Raw genomic sequence first — 13,666 nt, forward strand, 5'->3', positions numbered from 1 at the left:
CTTGTAATGGAGACATTGAAAGTTAGGGATTAGGATCACCCTTCTGGTGGTAGAAAAGTACCTAAGGAAGGAAGCAGAGGAAAAAATAACTTCTGTTTACCACTAAAATGGGTTTATTGCTCAAGTGATAAGATCATTTTCTTTCTCCTTTCATGTACTCTACCATCTCAGCTCTCCTATTTATGTTTTTCTTCCTGTTTTATTTACGGGAAGGAACTTGAGAAACAATATGGCACAATGTAGTCATAAAAAGGAGGAATCAAAATCAGACATGGGTAGGGATGAACCTTAGAACTGAATGTAACCAAAATTGCAGTGTTGGCTTCCTAGTAGCTTCTATGACTCATTGTGTCTGATATTCAGTGGTGTGGATAGAGCCTGAATCTCAATTTAATGGGATTCAAAGACAGAGAAACTGAATTTTTTGACTAGCTTACCCAGCTAATGGGAGAAAAAACTAAGACTCCAACACCTTTTTAACAGCTAAACTACATGACCACTCAATAGGCATCTACTTCTCATTGCTTCTGGTTCTCAGTGATCAATCTATATAAGTTTTGTGTTGAAATGAACATTCATCAAGTTTCACCTATTAGGATCAGCCATATTCTTCAAAAACCATGAAGAACAGACTGATATTTTCACCTCAGATAGCCCTCTGTACATTTCGAACCAAAGGCCAGCTCTCCCATCACACTCTTGATTCAGTGTGCAGATTCCTCATTGTTTTGAATACCTTTCTCCGGACAAGAGTAGTCCATATTGCCAATGAGCTTCTAAAATTTACTTCCCAAGGAGAAAACTCAGGATTTAAAGCTGAGTTTGAAAACTATGGAACCAATTCCAAGAGATTTTCATCCCATATAAGCAATGGAAATTGTGGGCTGCCAAAAGAATGGGGAAGGAAAACACACACACATACACACACACACACACACACACACACACACACAGAGAGAGAGAGAGAGAGAGAGAGAGAGAGAGAGCTTGATCTGACTTTAAACAAACCAAATAACAGCAAAAACAAAAAAGCAACAAACAAAACATATATGTAAGCACACAAAATAAAAAAAAATAACATAGCCAAGGGTCATCTTCATCCTTTTCTAGATAACTACCTTATTTTTTTTATTTCCTTATCACCAGCCTCAGCCTATGTGTGGTTTTGAACCTCGTGGGTGAGAATTATAAGTTTTATGCTCACAAATTAATTCATAAAATGATTAGTCAATTCCCTGGCTCTCAAAGAAGAGGGGGATTGGGAAAGTAGAGGAAAATAGAGTCCAGGTCCACTCTCAGATTTCTTTGACCTTTGCATTAAAATTATTCTCTTTAATAATAAACCAAGTAGTTTCTTGTCGTGCATGTAAACACACAGACACACACATGCACACACATGAGATGGGGCAGGCAGGGAGATAGAGAGACTGAGAAAGATACTGTTAAATAATTTATTTTTTTAAAGATTTGACTAAAACAAAAAACTGAAATACTGCCATTTGCAACAATGTAGAGATTATTAAAATAAGTTAGGTGCAGAAAAACAACTTGTACATATGCTCACTCATATGTGAGACCTGATAGATATTGGTCTCACAGAAACTGAGAGTACAATGGTGGTTACCAGAGGCTCTGCATTTGATGGTGTTGGGGGAGGAAGTCTAAGAACAGTTTAGAAATGAGGCTAGAGAAGAGTGTGTCAGCATAGACAACTATGTTGGTCTTGTTCCTATCCTCTTTCTAAACCTAGTCTTACAGCCCTTTACCTACTGTACTAGCTTGCTATGACTTTCATAACAAACTATTGAGAGAGGTGGCTTATAAATCATAGTTTTCATGTAGTTCTGGAGGTTGGAAGTCCAAGGTCAAAGTGCTAACACATTTGGTTTTCTTGGGAACCTTGGGTGAAGTGTCTGTTTCAAGTGTTTTTATAGATTTGCACATGGCCACCATTTTGCTGCTTTGTGGGTAAAGTCTTCTCTCTTGTAAAGATGTTAATCAGATTGGATAAGGGATCCCTAAGACCTCCATTTAGGTTCATTAGGTTATTATTTTTATATACTTTATTTTATTTTCATTTTATGTGCATTGGTGTTTAGCCTGCATGTATACCTGTCAGATCTTGGACAATTGTAAGCTGCCATGTGGGTGCTGAGAATTGAACCCAGGTTCTCTGGAAGAGCAGTCAGTGCTCTTAAACATTGAGCCATCTCTCCAGCCCTCATTATCTTTTTAAAGTTACAATACCAGCACACAGTCCTTCTGAAGCACTATTGATTAAGCTTTAACATACAAATGTTACGGAGCACAGTACAATTTAGCCATAACACTTGCATTCTATGTCAGAGCAAGCTGACTTCAGTTATGTCATCCATACCTTGGATGTTGTGAAAAGCACCATTCCCTCAAGGAGATTCACACACATATAAAAAAGCAAAACAAACACTATTCAAACAAGATATGATTAACTGTCAGATGAGTGCTATAAACAATCAAAATGAAAAATAAGCTTGTGGACTAGATTGGCTTTGCATTGCATGATCAGAATTTGAACAATGAAAACAGACACAATGAGTTTCAGAGGGTTTGTCCTGGTTAGTTTTATGTCAGCTTGACATTAAACTACAGTCATTTGAAAAGAGGAAACCTCAACTGGGAGAAAAATGTTCCATAAAATCTAGCTGTAGGGCTTTTTCTTAGTGACCTACAGGGGAGAGCCCAGCCCATTGTGGGTATTGCCATCCCTGTGCTGGTGGTACTGAGTTCTATATGAAAACAGGCTGAGCAAGCTCTGAGGGACAAGCCAGTAGGCAACACCCCTCCATGGCCTTTGCATCATCTACTGCCCTTCAGATTCTTGCCCTGTTTGAGTTCCTGCCCTGATGTCCTTTAACGATGGACTACAGCGTGGAAGTATAAGCTCAATAACCCTTCCTTCTCCAGCTTTCTTTTGGCCATGGTGTTTCATTGCAGCAAGAGAAACTCTAACTAAGACAGAAGGGAAGGATACTATTAGAAAAGGCAAAATGCAGATAATAACTGAACAATTGAAGGGCTGTTAGTCTACAGAAGTATGAAAGCAGAAGTAGAAATAGACAAGTTTGGAAGGGTAGGCTAAATTCAGGTGTCTTAAAGATGCAAATACGTAGGCCCATGAGGTGGCTCAAGAGGTAAAATACCTTGTTGTACAAGCCTGTCAAGTTGAGTTTGATCCCCAGAAACTAGACTTAAGAATGGATATGGCAGAATGCACATCTATAATCCCAGCACTCCTGTAGACAGACAGGAAGTAGAGGCAGAAAAACAATCTGCATGCTTTCTGGAATACATAACATAGCAGAAAGAAAAGCAAGGTGGAAGGAGAGAAGTGATTCTTCAAAGTTGCCCTCTGACCTCCACAAGACCTCCACAACATGGGCCTACACACAAACACACACACACACACACACACACACACACACTATTAAATAAATAATTTTTTAAAAGATTTGACTAAAATAAAATTATGAAATACTTCTATTTGCTACAATGTAGATTAAACTGGAGATCATTAAAATAAGTCAGACATGGAATAATAGCTAGTACAAATGCACACTTATATGTGGGACCTGATAAATATTGGTTTCATAGAAACTGAGAGTACAATGGTGATTACCAGAGGCTGGTGTGTGTGTGTGTGTGTGTGTGTGTGTGTGTGTGTGTGTGTGAGAGAGAGAGAGAGAGAGAGAGAGAGAGAGAGAGAGAGAGAGATATGGAAAGTTTTTTTTTAATTTTTTTTTATTAATTACACTTTATTCATTTTGTATCCCCCCATAAGCCCCTCCCTCCTCCCCTGCCGACCCCACCCTCCCTCCCCTTTCTGCATGCATGCCACTCCCCAAGTCCACTGATAGGGGAGGTTCTCCTCTTCTTTCTGATCTTAGTCTATCAGTTCTCATCAAAAGTGGCTGCATTGTCCTCTACTGTGGCCTGGTAAGGCTGCTTCCCCCTCAGGGGGAAGTGATCAACGGGCAGGCCAATCAGATTATGTCAGAGGCAGTCCCTCTTCCCATTACTATGTAACCCACTTGGACACTGAACTGCCATGGGCTACACCTGTGCAGGGGTTCCAGGTCATCTCCACGAATAGTCCTTGGTTGGAGTGTGGGTCTCTGGGAAGTTCCCTGTGTTCAAATTATCTTGTTCTGTTGCTCTCCTTGTGGAGTTCCCGTCCCCTCCAGCTCTTACTATTTCCCACTTCTTACATAGAATTCCATTCACTCTGCCCATCAGTTGGCCATCAGGCTCAGCATCTGCTTTGACAGTCTATACTGCAGAAGCTTTCAGAGGCCCTGTGTGGCAGGTTTCAAGGTTGTTTCCTGTTTTCTTCTGGCTTTCAGAGGCCCTCAGATATGGAAAGTTTAATCAATTAATTCTGATGCTGGAGCAGTACACCTACAATACAACGAGTGACTCAAGGTAACAATACTATACTGTACACTTCAAACACCCAGAGGAAAGAGTTGTAGCAGTTTTACCAATAAAGGATTGAGAAATTCTTCAAAATGAGGAACAGAATATTATACACTTTATTCATTTATTTAAAATATCCCATGGTTCCTCATGCAATTTTTTTATATATCAATTAAGAGATAAATTTTGTTTAAAAATATCAAAGAGGATATATGAGCTTTCTAAGCCTGAGATAACAAATTTCCACAAATTAATTCTCTCACATTTCTGTAGCCCCGAAATCCTAAATGAAAGTACATGGGGGCATGCTCCTTTTGGAGGCAATGAAAAATAATTTATTCTAGATCTTCTTCCAAGCTTCTGGTGGCTGGGGTCAACCTTTGGCACCATTTGGTCTGATGCTACACCCCTCTTGTATATACCTGTATTCTCAAATGGCCATCCATTCTGTGTGATTAAGTTTCATCTTACAATATACCTATTTCTGAGGTTAGGGTTCATTATTAATCTGGAAGGATTTTCTCTTGCAGTCCTCAATTGTATCTACAAAGGTATCCTTCCAAATAAATAAATGAAGTCACAGGAACTGGTCATAGAACTTAGAAGTTGGACATAGCTTTTTGAGAGACACAGTCAACTCGTATTACAAAGAATCAGAGCTACGTCTGGGAATGGTAGCACCTTAGGGAATGTCTGTAGTGATGTCGTATAATATGGAATGGAGAGAAAGATAGAGTTGAGGCCCCATGAGAAGAGTGTGGAGTTGTTCCTTTGCATGAATCTGGGAGGAATAATGTTAGAAAAAAAAAACTGTCACCTGTCAAGTGCCCAGCATATTTCAGCTGTTACACACTTTATGCTTTATTTGTACTACCATAACAATCTCACCAGAAAATATCTAAGGGGAAGAAGAAAGTAAAAGAAATAAAAATTGCCTAGAGGTTGAGCCTAGGGAGCCTAGAGAATAAGACACACATAATCAGATGTGAACAGGCGTAGTGAGGTAACTAGGTAAAGAAGATGATGAAAAAAATCGTGTACATCTTATGGTGGCATTGAAATGATCACATGCCACATGGAATCAGATTCAGAACTATCTTCTATGAATGATTATTAGACCAAATTCTGAGTTACAATGTGCTATAGAAACTAGATGGTGAAAGAATAAACTTTGAAAATTGTTCAGGGTTCTAGAACTTAAAGACAAGATGAAGAAGAGAGGTAATAGGATGAAGTAGAGAGAGGCAAACTAAGAGCCAACAGTATCCCCAAAAAGTCCTTGAGAAAGTTTTCTTGAGTTTCTCTCCTTAGAATTTTATTAAGCGTAAAGGACTTTTCATTGTTTAAATACTTGCCTAGCTAATATATACTTAAGTGAGATTTTATAAATGTGTATTTATAGCTAAATTATAGAACGATGACGCTTCTTTTTAAAAAGGGGTTTTTATATAATATTAAAAATCCCCAAATCAGAAAGGGATCCATCAAGATGTATTATAGGAGTCTCTCCAAGAGTCTTAGTGTCCAAGGGCTGTTGAGGCTGATGTATTTAATTGCTTCTCATGTAGGATCATGTAGGACCAAGAAGAGAGGTAATAGGATGACTCTAGCTCCTTAAATCAAACTTGTTCTGCAAGACCCAAGAATTTATCCAAATTGTAGAAATATCTTTTCACCACTCAGTTACCAGAACATCTTCTATTTAGATCAGCAACAGCTTTAATTGCAATTCAATTTCCTTAGGTTCTAAAAGTATACATACCATCATAATCATTCATCATCCAGAGCTCCAAGAATCTCAAATGTCACAAATTCCCCACCTTGCCATAGCTTTCATATTCTTGGTTTCATGTTCCAAGTCTTCATCACCTTTCCTACACCGGCTATCTTTCAGCAAGGCCAAACTAGTAGGATATGATTCTGATTTCCTGATTGTACCCCGAGACCCCTTTTCTCTCTCCCATCACCCACAAAAATCTTGCTGATCTTCTTCACTTACAGGGAAGAGTTTTGCTCCTGCTGGTGTTTTCCTTGCCCTTGCCCTTCCTGAACACTATACCTTTACATATTCTTATGCACTATTGTTTCACCCATGCTGTCAAGGGAGAAGTTGATGCTCCAGGTTGGAGATCTTGTAATACCCAGCTCTTCATATATCCTGGAAGAACAACAACTTTGAAAGTCTGTGGTCAAGGCTTGAGTTGTCTTCATAGGAAAACCTTGAAGTAACTCTATCAGAGGAGGTGGGACAATGACAGCTCTTCCCAAACTCCATTTCTTCTTTTCTGGACTTCAGTTTTCAACAAAATCTGGATCTGGTCACTTCTCACAACTTCTACTGTCAAGCCTCTTTTCTCTTTCTTCTCTTTCCTTTTTTTCAAAGTCCCACTGCCTCTGTTGCTCTTCTCTTTGGTGCTTCGCTATTTTCTTACAATGATTAGAAAAAGGATCATATTCATCAGCTGCAGGAATCAGAACACCCACCAGCACCCCTGCAGAAAACCCACTGGGAACAAGATTCTTCATTCTGGCTGCTATATGAGACGGTGTGTCCACAACCTACTAGTTTTCATCTTTATCTCTGAAAGTATTTTTTTTCCAAATCTCTCTTCTTTTTCTTATTCTAGTCCTCTAGCTTAGTCCACTAGCATTTCTTAAGAAGACTGTTACAGTAATATTCTAATCAGCTTTGCTGCTTTTATATCCACCCACCACTTATCTTCAGCTTTCATATTGGACCTACATTTTCTCTCTAAAATAACAATCCTGGAGGCCAGAGAAATGGCACAGCTGTTAAGAATGCTGCTTGCTCTTCCTGAGGACCCAAAATTGTTTTCCAGAACCTATGTTTGGCAGTTCATAACTGACTCAAGCTCGTGGGGATCGGACACTCTCTTCTGGATGCACACATGTGGCATGTATTCAAATACACACTAATAGTAATAATGATAACAATAATAATAACAATAATAATACTTCAAAAACTAAATAATATAAATAAATAAATTTTAAAAGTAACAATTATGTTACTTTTTCCTCTTGTTATATATTCTTCTTCTTAAAATCCCTTTGGGGATGTGTTTGTCACTGTCAACATTTCAGTGCACGTAAGAATATCCTAATGAATTTGCTAGACTAAGAATTATTTGGATGTCTTTAACAAGTAGATGACCTTTATGACCATATGCTAAACTTTCAAATCTGCAGTGTTACAGTACACTGAGAGAATTTTGGCATAGATATCTTTGGGTCACTCTTGAAGAATAGTCAGAGGAGTAAAGGCCAAACTTGAATTCCCAAGCTCCTTTCACTGTTCCAACCATTTGTTTTATTTCACTCATTCCAGTTTTTAAAATACAAATAAAATATATTTATTAAACATATGATTTTGTTTAAATTTGTTAGGCCATTCTTAAAAAATACATTATATGGAGTGATTATTAATCAGATATATAATAAATCTCTCCAAATAGTCTTCATTGAACTCTCTGCAGATGCTCGTTCGGCCTGCTCCAGGTCCCATGGCAGCCAAGCAGAGCAGAGCATTTTATTATTACCATTTCAAGATTTAATTTTTATTTTCCACATTCAGATATAAGCCTTTTTTGTTTGCAAGGACCTTCCCTTATTCATCTTTGTATTTCTAGGACCTGGCCCAGTGGCTGGCACAAAAGAGCCAGACCTGGATCACTGGCCTAAGATACTGCTTCCAGACAGAGCCTGCCAAAGGCTTCCAGGAAGACATGGCTACATCTGTTCCAGGCTGAGACTTGCCTCTGTGATATGATGTCACCATATTAATTAGGCTGATAGTATGGCCTCACTGCCAGGATTCTTTGTGTTTCTTGTAGTCAGACAAGGTTTCTAAAGCCAGAGATTGTATGATTTTTAAAATCCTCAGATGCTTGTCCATCTCCAGATGTGTCTCACATGCTATGAGGATATCCCCTCCCCCACCCAGTTCCAACACACTCTGAAGGCCATCTGACTCACAGAGCACCCAGTATTACCCACAAAGGAAATCTTAGACAGGGGGACCACGTAGCAGTGGAAGAAAAGAGAAAAGGCACATAGCCCATTAGCTAGGGTTTAACTTTCCACTCTGATGACTGTCTTGGTGAATAGATGTACCTCAATGGCCTATGAGTGTATCAGGCAGCCTGGGCAAAAAATGTTCCAGGAGGTGAATGGCATCATCAGTCTGTATCATCAGCACTCCCCTAGAGGCTGAAATCAGCTTCCCTTGACTCACCACTGAGCTAACCACTGAACTCCTGGCCTCTTTTCTATTATCTATTCAGTAATGTAAAGGTCTGTTTACCTGACCCAGAATGCACATTACCAAATAGCAGACACAATGTCTTAGTTTTAAGATTTGTTCTTGGTATTTCCAGTGGGTCCATACACTGATTTCATTGGACCTCACACTTTTATAATTTGATCAGCTTTTTAAACTTGATAACAATAATAACACAGAGGGCTAAAGAGATAGGTTGGTTAGTAAGTAATGTGCTTGTCACACAGGCAAGAAGATTTGAGTTTGAGTCCCAGAACTTAGATAAAAAGCCTGGTGTAGCCTTGCAATGTTCATGTGTAGCATACACAAGAACACACACACATACACACACAGATTAAGTATAGGAATGGAAGCATAGCTCAGTTTGTAGACTTCCTGATTAGCATACATGAAAACCTGGGTTTTATCCCCACCACAATATAAACTGGACAGAGTGGCACTTACCTATAATCTATTGTGAAGGTAGAGGTAGAAAAATCTAAAGCTCAAGATCATCCTGAGCCACATAGCAAGTTTGAGGCCAGCCTGGGACACATGAGACACTATGTGAAAAACAAGAGAAAACAAAAAACAAGTATGAAATGAGTATTTAGAACAAGGAAAGAAAATCAGTTTTCTGTGTTGGGGAGGGTTAAGGATAACACTGGCAGTTAATGATGACAACACTGAAAATTTAATAGTTTATAACTGTCTGATATAGGTCTGTATTGTTTCCCCACATTTTAAGATTCATAATCTGATGGTTTCTTTGTATAACAACTGCCTATGCACAAAAAAGAGAATATTTTCAAGACAGGGTCTTTACTATGTAGCTCTGGCTGTCCTGGAACTCATTATGTAGATCAGGCTGGCCTTGAACTCAGAGATCCACTTGTCTCTGCCTCCCAAGTGCTGGTATTAAAGATGACCACTATGCATGACCCATGTGGTTTTTGAAACAAGGTTTCTCTGTGTAACCTTAGCTGTCCTGGACTCATTTTGTAGACCAGGTTAGCCTCAAACTCACAGAGATCAGCCTGCCTCTGCCTTCCTGAGTGTTGAGGTGTGTGCCATTGCACCCTGCTCAAAAGAAAATTTTAATGCCCAGTGAGATGGCACACTGTTCTTTCAAGCCATTCCTACTCTGGGAACACTGGCAAGAACTTAAAGGTAAACAGACATCCCCAGAAGCAACATTAATATATCCCATTAAGCCCATTCTATATGCAACTCTGTGACAACACCTCATTTAGCTGATTCCCAAATTGTCTGCAGTCATTCAATGTAAAACTGATGTAAGGAAACGTTGCAAAGGGGGAAAATTGTGTGGAAACAGACAGAAATTCTGATGAATTGCTGTTAAAACATTTCAGTATTTCAAGTTCTACACAAACACACAATGTGAACCATGGCCCATTCATACTCTGTGAACTTGCCAATTGATCTGCTTCTATCTTCTGGATAACTGTGAAGCCTTTAAATCATTAATTAATTGTGTGTGGTGTGTGTGTGTGTGTATGTATAGAATTCATGCAGGAATGTCTGTATGTTAGCACGTGTATGAATATACATGGGTACACATGTGTATAGAGGCCCACAGTTGACACTGGTTCCTCTTCATCATTCTTTACAGAACTGTGTTCTGTATACTAGTTTTTTGCTTATTTTTCTACTTCTGCCCTTGCCCCAACTTAACACCATCTTATCAAGTCTTGGCAATCTCTACTCTTTCATGCTTGAAAGCTCAGCCTCCCTTCTCCTTTACAATAAGATCAGGCTTATGAAGCACACCCCAAGTAGCCAATGGGCTCCGACCACAGAATTCCTCAAACAAACCTTTCCATCCCTTTATTTTAAGGGACTGGAGTAAATGTTCCTATTACTGCTCACTTGCTTTTTGTTTAAAATGATCCCAGTACCCACCTGTCTGTTTCTGCACTGCTCTTCTGGCTTTCAGCTCTGTGCATCTGAGGTCTTTAGAGACAAGTCTTTGCCCTTCCCTTCATCTCAAAAATCCCAAATGGCCTCAAAGTATGTCAACCATTCAAGCATCTTAAAATTAATTGTTGACAAAAGTGCCCCTCTGTATCTCCAAGACAAAATTACCAAGTATTAATTTTTGAAAGCTGTCTGCAGCTGCTCTACACATTCATTCATGGCATCATCTTTCAAGTGCACATAAAAAAGGTGAGTTACAGAAACTGGTGTGTTGGCTTTAGCTTACACTTTTTAATCCAAATCCAATTTCTTTAGCTTATTTGAACCATTGGAAGACTAGCATATTCTAACTAGAGTTCACAAATGTCATCTTGTTTATCTCCCCACTGCCAACTAATCTCTTCAATGTATTGTTCTTTTTAAAAATAAAAAATTCAGGGAGCTTTCATTAAAGTTTTATCTATTTCATTCCTGATATTGGCTATATTAGGAGTCTGGCTAATGTGAGTAAATTGTCATCTTCTAGGCTTCCATCAAAATGGATGTTTAATGGTCTGAATGACAATGAGGATGTGGGCTCCCTCTTAATCAGCCATGAAATAATTAGCTTCACAGAAATTGGTCTCTGCTGCATGCCTTTAGGCTTACCTTGCATGCTGCTGAGCTTCAAAGACTCCAGGTTAAGCAATACCTATAAGATCTGGGCACATCTCCCTACTTGATGCTTTTAAAGGTTAAAATGTTTTGTACTAAGAAAACTTGTAACTTCCAAAAGGCTTTCATGTTAAAGTTTGGATTATTGTTGGGATATTTGTCTATTTTTTATTACAATTTATTCACTTTGCATCCCAGCTGTAACCCCCACCCTCACTTCCTCCCAATCCAGCCCTCCCTCCCTCACCTCTTCTCCAGTCCACTGATAGAGGAGGTCCTCCTCTTCCACCTGACCCTAGCCTATCAGGTCTCACCAGGACTGTCTTTCATAGTGTTCCTCTGTGGCCTGATCAGGCTGCTCCCCACTCAGGGGGAGGTGATCAAAGAGCCAGCCACTGGGTTCATGTCAGCAACAGGCCCTGTTCCCCTTATAAGGGAGCCCATTTGGAGACTGAGCTGCCATGGGCTACTTCTGTGCAAGGTGTCCAGGTTACCTTCATGAATGGTCCTTGGTTGTAGTGCCAGTCTGAGAAAAGAACCCTAGGCCCAGATTTTTTGGTTCTGTTGTTCTCCTTGACCTTTCCAGGTCTCTCTATCTCCCCTTTCTTTCCCAAGATTCCCTGCACTGCCCAAAATTTGACTATGAGTCTCTGCTTTAATACCTTGATGGGTAGAGTCTTTCAGAGGCCCTCTGTGGTAGGCTCCTGTCTTGTTCCTTATTTTCACCTTTATCTATCCATGTGATTATCTTGTACATTCTGTTTGCATGACTTGTGACCACAGAGACTAAGCCTATTCCACCTATGATTTCAGCAAGTGTTTTGATACAGTTAAGGTATCCTACTTCAGTGTTCTTCATGTCAAGCCTGTTTAGAGCTCTCTGGAAGTGACTCTGAGATTGGATAACCCTGTTGTTGTGGGTGGCTTGACGTGAGTGCTGGGAAACAAAGTTGAATACTCTGCCTGAACAGAAAGTGTTCCTAACCACTGAGCCACTCCTCCAGCCCTTATTTCTGACTTTTAAAATATAGCATCCATAACTAATGTTTGAAGTGAGAAACAATTTGATTGGAAGAGTGAACCAGCCATCATCAGAAATTTCAAGTGTTGTACTTCAATGCATATATTTGAGAACTGTAAGAACTTGGTGTGTGTGTGTGTGTGTGTGTGTGTGTAGAGGGGAACTATTTGCATGAATTCTATCAACATAGTTAACAGTGAAGTTATTCAGTAATATACTAATAAATACTTAACAACTGGTTCTCAGGGATAGGAGAAGTAATATGCAGAATTTCCCTCTTTCAAAAGTACAATGAAACCCATCTAACAAAAAGGACATAGATAATTAGAAGTGGGTGCATTTTGTACTTACTTTAACATATTGTTAATTTTTCATTTCTATTCAGTTTTTAATAATGACTGTACTTACCACTGGCTTTCAGGTTTCTGAAAACAGTTGATTCACAGAAGTTCATACAGCCATTGGTGTGTTGCAATCTGTGTTTTAACATGCCACACTGCAAAGCTAAGTGTCCTTTCTATAACCCAAAACCTCTCTAGTTCTGTTGTCAAGATCTGTTTAATTTTTCTTCTTTCACTTGAGTAAAATACTATATATGTGTGTGTGTGTGTGTGTGTGCATTGTTTTATATTCGTCTTGTAAATTCAACTGATTATTTCACCTTGTCAATAACTGCTTAGATCCCAATCCTGTGACCACATATCTCTGTCATTTCTGTCCTTTCTAGCTTCATGTTATCCCCACATCTGATGAAAGAGACATATTTTTATTCTAATAAAAAAATTCTGTTAGGACAGAGCCAAGGAGAGTATATATGGCCATGAAAATAGAATACTCTCTCCATAAAAGGGCCAAAGCATTCATTACCAACAAAATATTTGTCTGCTCAATTAACTAAGTATCCAGTCCAAATGTCTCTACCTTGTCATTGATACTCTAGAGATTTCATTAATGAAGTGTGAGACTAAGTCTAGAAACTGTCACTACCTCCTCATGCCAGAGAAGAGGATTATACTGCCCCTCTGAAGAGCCAGTCCCTTTCCTCAAGATACACTAACTGTCCCTCTTCTTGCTAATATAAGCCTCTCTGTATACTCACCCCAGCTTTCTCTTAGAAACACAGCATCACAGCAGTATGTGGGAACCTCTGCTTTTCTATTCTGTTTTCTTCTTCTATTAGAAAGAATTTACATTTCAGCTTTCCTCTGCTCCTTGACCTTACAAGAGGGAAATCTCCCCTCTTTTATTTCGAGACAGATGACTAACACCATGACCTTGTTGCCACTTGCAAAGTGAGTGGATTTGGTCAGCAACACAAGCCATTT

The sequence above is a fragment of the Psammomys obesus genome, unplaced genomic scaffold, assembly GCF_907164565.1.
Source record: "Psammomys obesus unplaced genomic scaffold, mPsaObe1.curated_primary_1811, whole genome shotgun sequence".
NCBI lineage: Eukaryota > Metazoa > Chordata > Mammalia > Rodentia > Muridae > Psammomys > Psammomys obesus.